The following is a 9679-nucleotide window of genomic DNA, read 5'->3' on the forward strand; positions in this document are numbered from 1 at the left end:
AAATAGTGGTGATGGAATCTAAGATTAATCATAAATGTCTTCAAGAAGAGATGTGAGTGATGCATGTGTTTAAGCAAGCAAAACTAAAGATAATAATCAAGGTACAAAGAAAAGAGACAATGTGATTGCATTCATAAGTGAGTTGTGCATGGTACTATGCATTAAAGGTAAGTGGCAACACCAAACTTAGTGTGACACTTTCGTTTTAGAATGATGCAAGTACCCACTAAAGATTGAAGATCAAATTGTTGCATGCAACTCCAAACTTAGAATGCAATCATATGCCAAATTATTGAAAGTAAACTAAGTAAAGCAAGAAATTATTACCAAAGATTGGGTTGCCTCCCAACAAGCGCTCTTTTAGTGTCATTAGCTTAACATGTTGGTTCTTGAATTTTCTTTCTCTTCTTCTAATTGGTTAGGAGAAATGACTTCAAGGGAGAAGAAGAGAAAATTGATGCCCCTTGATTTGATTGCCTCCTAACAAGCCTTCTTTTGTTGTTATTAGCTTGATTCCTCTTACTTGTTGGGGTAGGAGTTGGATTGCTTTTTGTTGACCTTCTCTTTTTCATGGATGTCGTCTTTTGTTTCTTGGTGACAATCCTTCTTTGAGTGTTTTTATTGATTGCCTTCACTTTCCTGATTTTAAGACTTAGGTGTTGTGTGATGGTTGGAGTGTCCTCTTCATCAAGAACCTCTTGGATTGATGGTTCAATTAAATCATCCTCCATACAACTTTCTACTTTATTGGAGTGGGGACTCCCTTGGTTGTTTTCCTCCCCTACAACCTCCTTCTTCATTGGGATTTCACTTGGTTTAGGGGCCCCTTTTTTTGCTCTTCCAATTCCTCCTTTACACCCACAAATTGGCCTTCATCCTCTTTGCCAAGCATTCCTAAGTGTTTTGCCATTTGGTCTAAAAGCACTTCCATGTTCTTAAAAGAGATTTCTTGTTCCTCACAAAGTTTTTCAAGCATAGATTCATATTTTGAGAATGCTAACTCAAGAGATGAAGGTTGAGAATGATTTTGTGGATATGTGAGTGTTGTGGTGAAGTTATTTTGAGGGGTATGGAAGGAGTTTTGTGAGTTATGAAATGAATTTCGTGAATTTTGAAATGAGTTTTGTGTGTAGTGAAATAAATTTTGTGGTTGATGAATTGAATCGTATGAATTTTGGAAGGAATTTTGTGTTGAAGCATACTCAAGTGGTGAAGAATTTTAATATGAAAAATTTAGAGGTGAGGTTGGACAATTTTGCATAAATGAATCTAAGGATGATGGCTCTTGATGGATGGAATAGGAACCATTGAATTATCTTTGGTTTTGGCATTCCCAATCATAATTTGGATAGTTGTCCCATTCATATGAGTATGAATCATTTTGTGTTCTTGGAAAGTATCCCTTTTGGTTTGATTGCTCAAACCCCATCATTCCTTGATCTTGATATCCCTAACCACAATTAGTATAGTAACTTGAATCATTTTGTGGTGGTGGAAAATACCCCATATAACTTTCTTGATCATTGTGTGACATTGGGGCATATCCCATTTGGGTTGATTGCTTATGATCCATCATTTCTTGTTGATATTCCCATCCACCATGAGGATAATGACATGAATCATTTTGTGGTGGTGGGCAGTATCCAATGTAATATGATTGATCAACATGTGAGGTAAACTCCATTTTAATTGAAAAATGTTGTATAAAACATAACCAATAAGAGAAATTGAAATTTCTTGTGTCACAACTAAAGAATTCTTAGTGAGTCAATAACACAAACACCTTACTAGCAATAATGAAAGTGAAATAAAAAAGGCAAAGTAAATGACAAAAAACAAAAAAGAAAAAATGCATAATCTAGATAATCAATCAACTGATATTTTGTCAATCACAATTAATCCCCGACAATGGCGCCAAAAACTTGATACGGAAAAATTAATTTCACGTATTTACCGGAAAGTATACCGGGTCATATGAAGTAATAAAACTCACAAAGAGTGAGGTCAATCCCACGAGGATTAACGGATTAAGCAAGAAATAGTTGATTAATTATTCTAGTTAGGTGATCATAATTTTGAGTGATGAGCAACAAGAAATGTAAATAACATGAAATTAAATGAAAGCAATAAAGTGCAAGAAAGTAAATAACTAAAAAGTAAAACCAAGTGAAGCATTTCTACAAACACTTGGAAGACATAAATGAGCAAAAGTAAATAAAGCCATAAATGTGCATAAGTAAATGACAAGAATTAAAAACAAGAAGTAAATAACAAGAATTAAGAATGAAATTAACATTGGGATCAAGAGATATTGCATTCTTAGGATCAATAGTTTTTACCTCCTCTTCAATCATGCAACTCATTGACCTCTTGGCAATCATGAGTGATTGAGTCCCAATTCCATAGTAAATCAATCTTCCCAATCTTGATCAATAGCAAATCCCTTGGTCTAATTGCTCATGAGAAGAGATGAAAAATGGTCCCTAATTATACCTTACACTTTCCTAGACCCAAATAATCAATAGATTAGATGTCATAATATCCCATCCATACGCAAATGATTTTATGATTCCTCTTCCAAGGTTCACATAAAACCCAGGTACACTCAATCTCTTTTCCAAGATAATTGAATGCTAAAATGAAGAACAAAAATCCTTCAAGTAAATCAAAGAGAGATGAAGTGAAGAAGAAGAATAAAAACAAATTAATCCATCAAATAGCAATAAAGCTCTCTTTCCCAATGTTGAAAATTAGAATCTCATAACTAAATATTTACAAAAGTGTGTATGAAAGAAATGGAACAAGATAAGAGAATGAGAGTGAGAGGGGAGTGGAGTCACCTCCACCCCTCCATGGTGTGTGTGAATTGATGAATCTAAGGTCCTATTTATAAGCTACCTAAATTACAAATTTAAATGAAATTACAATCAAATGCAAATTTCCTAATTACTTCTAGATGATTCTTGTGGCCTTGATTGATTGTTAATTGTGGCTTGACTTGGGCTTGTAAACTTTTAATTTTCTTCATGGAAGTTTGAAACATTGAAGAATAAATGAAGGAATTGGAGTATTTGTAAGTGGTCCAATATGGAATGTCATTGAAGTGGCATTTTGGGTTTTTGAAGTTTTAGAAAACCTTGCACGCTGAAGTATTGATCTGTTTGGGTCCCGAACTTAAATTTTCACTATAGACTATTATAAATCATTGGAAATCCCAATATCTCAGCTTTCCAATGCCGCTGAAAGCATGTCCTTTGAACTTCTCTATCTCAAGTTATGATCATTTGAAGGTGAAGAGGTCAGTTTGGCGAAGTGCAGGGATTTGTTTTACGCTGAAATTGTGAAGCTAAATGGTAGACGAAATTGTGATCACATCAATGTAGTACTCTTTGTTATTGTATGGAATCATTATTATGGCTCTTTGCTATGTGTGGACACAACTCCATTCAACTAACCAGCAAGTGTACTGGGTCGTCCAAGTAATACCTTACGTGAGTAAGGGTCGATCCCACAGAGATTGTTGGTATGAAGCAAGCTATGGTTATCTTGTAAATCTCAGTTAGGCGGATTATAATTGATTATGGATTTTCAAATAATAATAAATAATAAACATAAAATAAAGATAAAGTTACTCATGTATTTCCATGGTGGGAATTTCAGATAGGCGTATGGAGATGCTGTGCTCCTCCTGAATCTCTGTTTTCCTACTTCTTCCTTCTTCCTTCTCATCACTCCTTTCTATGGCAAGCTGTATGTAGGGCATCACCGTTGTCAATGGCTACATCCCATCCTCTCAGTGAAAAAGGTCCAAATGCTCTGTCACAGCACGGCTAATCATCTGTCGGTTCTCAATCAGGTTGGAATAGAATCCCTTGATTCTTTTGCGTCTGTCACTAACGCCCAGCCTTCAGGAGTTTGAAGCTCGTCACAGTCATTCAATCCCGGAATCCTACTCGGAATACCACAGACAAGGTTAGACTTTCCGGATTCCCATGAATGCCGCCATCAATTCTAGCTTATACCACGAAGATTTTGATTAAGGAATCCAAGAGATATGCGCCCGGCCTAAGGTAGAACGGAAGTGGTTGTCAATCACGCGCGTTCATAGGTGAGAATAATGATGAGTGTCACGGATCATCACATTCATCAAGTTGAAGTGCAACGAATATCTGAGAACAGAAATAAATCGAATTGGATGGAAAAGAGTAGTAATTACATTAAAACTTGAGGTACAGCAAAGCTCCACACCCTTAATCTATGGTGTGTAGAAACTCCACCGTTGAAAATACATAAGTGAAAGGTTCAGGCATGGCCGAATGCCCAGCCCCCATGAAGGTCTAAGGACTAGGTGTCCAGAGATGTAACGTCGTCCAAAAGATGTAACGTCATCCAAAAGATGTCTAATACAATAGTAAACTATCCTATTTATACTAGACTAGCTACTAGGGTTTACAGGAGTAAGTTATTGATGCATAAATCCACTTCCAGGGCCCACTTGGTGTATGTTTGGGCTGAGCTTGGTCTATCCACGAGCTGAGGCTTTATTGGAGTTGAACGCCAAGTTGTAACGTGTTTTGGGCGTTCAACTCTGGGTTGTGACGTGTTTCTGGCGTTTGACTCTAGACAGCAACAAGGAACTGGCATTGAGCGCCAGTTTACGTCATCAATTTCAGAATAAAGTATGGACTATTATATATTGCTGGAAAGCTCTGGATGTCTACTTTCCAACGCCGTTAAGAGCGCGCCATTTGGAGTTCTGTAGCTCCCGAAAATCTATTTTGAGTGCAGGGAGGTCAGATTCCAACAGCATCAGCAATCCTTTGTCAGCCTCCTTTTCAAAGTTTTGCTCAAGTCCCTCAATTTCAGCCAGAAATTACCTGAAATCACAGAAAAACACACAAACTCATAGTAAAGTCCAGAAATGTGAATTTAACATAAAAACTAATGAAAACATCTCTAAAAGTAGCTTGAACTTACTAAAAACTACCTAAAAACAATGCCAAAAAGCGTATAAATTATCCGCTCATCACAACACCAAACTTAAATTGTTGCTTGTCCCCAAGCAACTGAAAATCAAATAGGATAAAAAGAAGAGAATATACTATAAATTCAAAATATCAATGAATATTAATTCTAATTAGATGAGTGGGACTTGTAGCTTTTTGCCTCTGAACAGTTTTGGCATCTCACTATTTCCTTTGAAGTTCAGAATGATTGGCTTCTCTAGGAACTTAAAATTTCGGATAGTGTTATTGATTCTCCTAGTTAAGTATGTTGATTCTTGAACACAGCTACTTGTATGAGTCTTGGCCGTGGCCCTAAGCATTTTGTTTTCCAGTATTACCACCGGATACATAAATGCCACACACACATGACTGGGTGAACCTTTTCAGATTGTGACTCAGCTTTGCTAGAGTCCCCAGTTAGAGATGTCCAGAGCTCTTAAGCACACTCTTTTGCTTTGGATCATGACTTTAACCACTCAATCTCAAGCTTTTCACTTGGACCTGCATGCCACAAACACATGGTTAGGGACAGCTTGATTTAGCCGCTTAGGCCTGGATTTTATTTCCTTGGGCCCTCCTATCCATTGATGCTCAAAGCCTTGGATCCTTTTTACCCTTGCATTATGGTTTTAAGGGCTATTGGCTTTTTCTGCTTGCTTTTTCTTTTTCTTTCTATTTTTTTTTCGCCAGTTTTTTTTCGCAAGCCTTTGCTGTTTAACTGCTTTTTCTTGCTTCAAGAATCAATTTTATGATTTTTCAGATCATCAATAACATTTCTCTTTGTTCATCATTCTTTCAAGAGCCAACAATTTTAACATTCATAAACAACAAGATCAAAAATATGCACTGTTTAAGCATTCATTCAGAAAACAAAAAGTATTGTCACCACATCAATATAATTAAATTAAATTCAAGGACGATTTTCAAAATTTATGTACTTCTTGTTCTTTTGAATTAAAAATAATTTTTTATTTAAGAGAGGTGAAGGATTTATAGAATTTATTTATAGCTTTAAGACATAATTACTACATACTAATGATCATGAAGTAGAGATACAAAACATAGATAGACATGGAGGATAAAAACCGAAAAAGCAGAGAAAATAAGAACAAGGAATGAGTCCACCTGAGTGAGGGTGGCACCTTCTTGAAGGTCCAATGGTGCTTTTTGAGCTCCTTTATGTCTCTTCCTTGCTTCTGTTGCATGATCCCTAGTGATTTTGGTGTTCCTATCCTTAGTTGCTTCCAATAATTATGTGGAGGAACATGTATCCCCTGAGGTATCTTAGGGATTTCTTGAAGAGGGAATTTCTCATGCTCTCTTGATGTGCAGTCAAGTGCTCTTCTACTGAGCTATGGACCCTTGAGATGAATCTCTCCATCTCCCATGACTCAGAGGTGGAAGCTTTTGTCTTCTCTTAGTTTCCTCTTCAGAGTCCTTTCAGGTTCAGGATCAGCTTCAACAAGAATGCCTTTTTCCTTGTTCCTGCTCATATAGGGAAGAAGAGAACAAGAAAAGAAAGAGGAATCCTCTATGTCACAGTAAAGAGGTTCCTTATTGTTAGTAGAAGAAGAAAGGAATAAAAGTGGAGAATCCAATCACAATGGTGAGGATAGAGGAAGTGATTGGAGATGAAGAGAGGTGAAGAGAAGTGTTAGTAAATAAATAATTAAATAGAAGAAGAGGAGAGATAGAGGATTTTGAAAATAATTTTGAAAAAGTAGTTAGTGATTTTCGAAAATTAAAGATAAGATATAATTAAAATTAAAATTTAAAACAATTAATTAATTAAAAAGAATTTTTGAAAAAGGGATGAGATATTTTCGAAAATTAGAGAGGGAAAAGTAGTTATGTGATTTTGAAAAAGATAAGAAACAAACAAAAAGTTAATTAGTTGGTTGAAAAAGATATTAAAATCAAATTTGAAAAGATAAGAAGATAAGAAGTTAGATAAGATATTTTAAAATCAAATTTTTTAAAAAGATAAAATTTTGAAAAAGATATGATATAAAAGATAGGAAGATGGATTTAATTTTTTTTAAATTAAAATTAATTGTTTAACTAACAAGAAATTAAAAGATAAGATTCTAGAATTTAAAGATTGAACCTTTCTTAACAAGAAAGTAACAAACTTCAAATTTTTTGAATCAATCATATTAATTGTTAGCATAATTTTCGAAAATTTGAAATAAAATTAAGAAAAAGATTTTTGGAAAATAATTTTCAAAATTTTCGAAAAAATAGAAAAAAAATGAAAAAGATATGATTTTTGAAAAAGATTTTGAAAACATAAGATTTTTAAAATTGAAAATTTGACTTTACTTACAAGAAATAACTAAATTTAAAAATTTTTTGCTAAGTCAACTCAAATTTTTGAAATTTTGGAGAGAAATAAGGAAAAAATATTTTTTTTATTTTTGAATTTTTTTATGATGAGAGAGAAAAACACAAAAGTGACCCAAAACATGAAAATTTTGGATCAAAACACAAGATGCATGCAAGAACACTATGAATGTCAAGATGAACACCAAGAACACTTTGAAGATCATGATGAACATCAAGAACATATTTTTGAAAAATTTTTAATGCAAAGAAAACATGCAAGACACTAAATTTAGAAATCTTTAATGCATGGACTCTAAAAAACGAAAAATGCATATGAAAAACAACAAACAACACAAAGCAAGAAAACATCAAGATCAAACAAGAAGACTTGTCAAGAACAACTTGAAGATCATGAAGAACACTATGAATGCATGAATTTTCGAAAAATGCAAGAAAAATTTTTAAAGCATGCAATTGACACCAAACTTAAAAGTTGACTCAAGACTCAAACAAGAAACACAAAATATTTTTATTTTTATGATTTTATGAATTTTTTTGTATTTTTATTATTTTTTCGAAAAACATTATTAGAAAAACGAAAAATAAAAAAAATTTTGAAAAATTTTTTGAAAACTTTTTGAAAAGAAAATTACCTAATCTGAGCAACAAGATGAACCGTCAGTTGTCCATACTCGAACAATCCCCGGCAACGGCACCAAAAACTTGGTGGACAAAATTGTTATCACATCAATGTAGTACTCTTTGTTATTGTATGGAATCATTATTATGGCTCTTTGCTATGTGTGGACACAACTCCATTCAACTAACCAGCAAGTGTACTGGGTCGTCCAAGTAATACCTTACGTGAGTAAGGGTTGATCCCACAGAGATTGTTGGTATGAAGCAAGCTATGGTTATCTTGTAAATCTCAGTTAGGCGGATTATAATTGATTATGGATTTTCGAATAATAATAAATAATAAACATAAAATAAAGATAAAGTTACTCATGTATTTCCATGGTGGGAATTTCAGATAGGCGTATGGAGATGCTGTGCTCCTCCTGAATCTCTGCTTTCCTACTTCTTCCTTCTTCCTTCTCATCACTCCTTTCTATGGCAAGCTGTATGTAGGGTATCACCGTTGTCAATGGCTACATCCCATCCTCTCAGTGAAAAAGGTCCAAATGCTCTGTCACAGCACGGCTAATCATTTGTCAGTTCTCAATCAGGTTGGAATAGAATCCCTTGATTCTTTTGCGTCTGTCACTAAGGCCCAGCCTTCAGGAGTTTGAAGTTCGTCATAGTCATTCAATCCCGGAATCCTACTCGGAATACCACAGACAAGGTTAGACTTTCCGGATTCCCATGAATGCCGCCATCAATTCTAGCTTATACCACGAAAATTTTGATTAAGGAATCCAAGAGATATGCGCCCGGCCTAAGGTAGAATGGAAGTGGTTGTCAATCACGCGCGTTCATAGGTGAGAATGATGATGAGCGTCACGGATCATCAAATTCATCAAGTTAAAGTGCAACGAATATCTTAGAACAGAAATAAATCGAACTGGATGGAAAAGAGTAGTAATTGCATTAAAACTTGAGGTACAGCAGAGCTCCACACCCTTAATCTATGGTGTGTAGAAATTCCACCGTTGAAAATACATAAGTGAAAGGTTCAGGCATGGCCGAATGGCCAGCCCCCATGAAGGTCTAAGGACTAGGCGTCCAGAGATGTAACGTCGTCCAAAAGATGTAACGTCGTCCAAAAGATGTCTAATACAATAGTAAACTATCCTATTTATACTAGACTAGCTACTAGGGTTTATAGGAGTAAGTTATTGATGCATAAATCCACTTCCAGGGCCCACTTGGTGTATGTTTGGGCTGAGCTTGGTCTATCCACGAGCTGAGGCTTTTATTGGAGTTGAACGCCAAGTTGTAACGTGTTTTGGGCGTTCAACTCTGGGTTGTGACATGTTTATGGCGTTTGACTCTAGACAGCAACATGGAACTGGCATTGAGCAACAGTTTACGTCATCAATTTCCGAATAAAGTATGGACTATTATATATTGCTGGAAAGCTCTGGATGTCTACTTTCCAACGCCGTTGAGAGCGCGCCATTTGGTGTTCTGTAGCTCCAGAAAATCCGTTTTGAGTGCAGGGAGGTCAGATTCCAACAGCATCAGCAGTCCTTTGTCAGCCTCCTTTTCAGAGTTTTGCTCAAGTCCCTCAATTTCAGCCAGAAATTATCTGAAATCACGGAAAAACACACAAACTCATAGTAAAGTTCAGAAATGTGAATTTAACATAAAAAATAATGAAAACATCCCTAAAAGTAGCTTGAACT

The sequence above is a fragment of the Arachis stenosperma genome, chromosome 9, assembly GCF_014773155.1.
Source record: "Arachis stenosperma cultivar V10309 chromosome 9, arast.V10309.gnm1.PFL2, whole genome shotgun sequence".
NCBI lineage: Eukaryota > Viridiplantae > Streptophyta > Magnoliopsida > Fabales > Fabaceae > Arachis > Arachis stenosperma.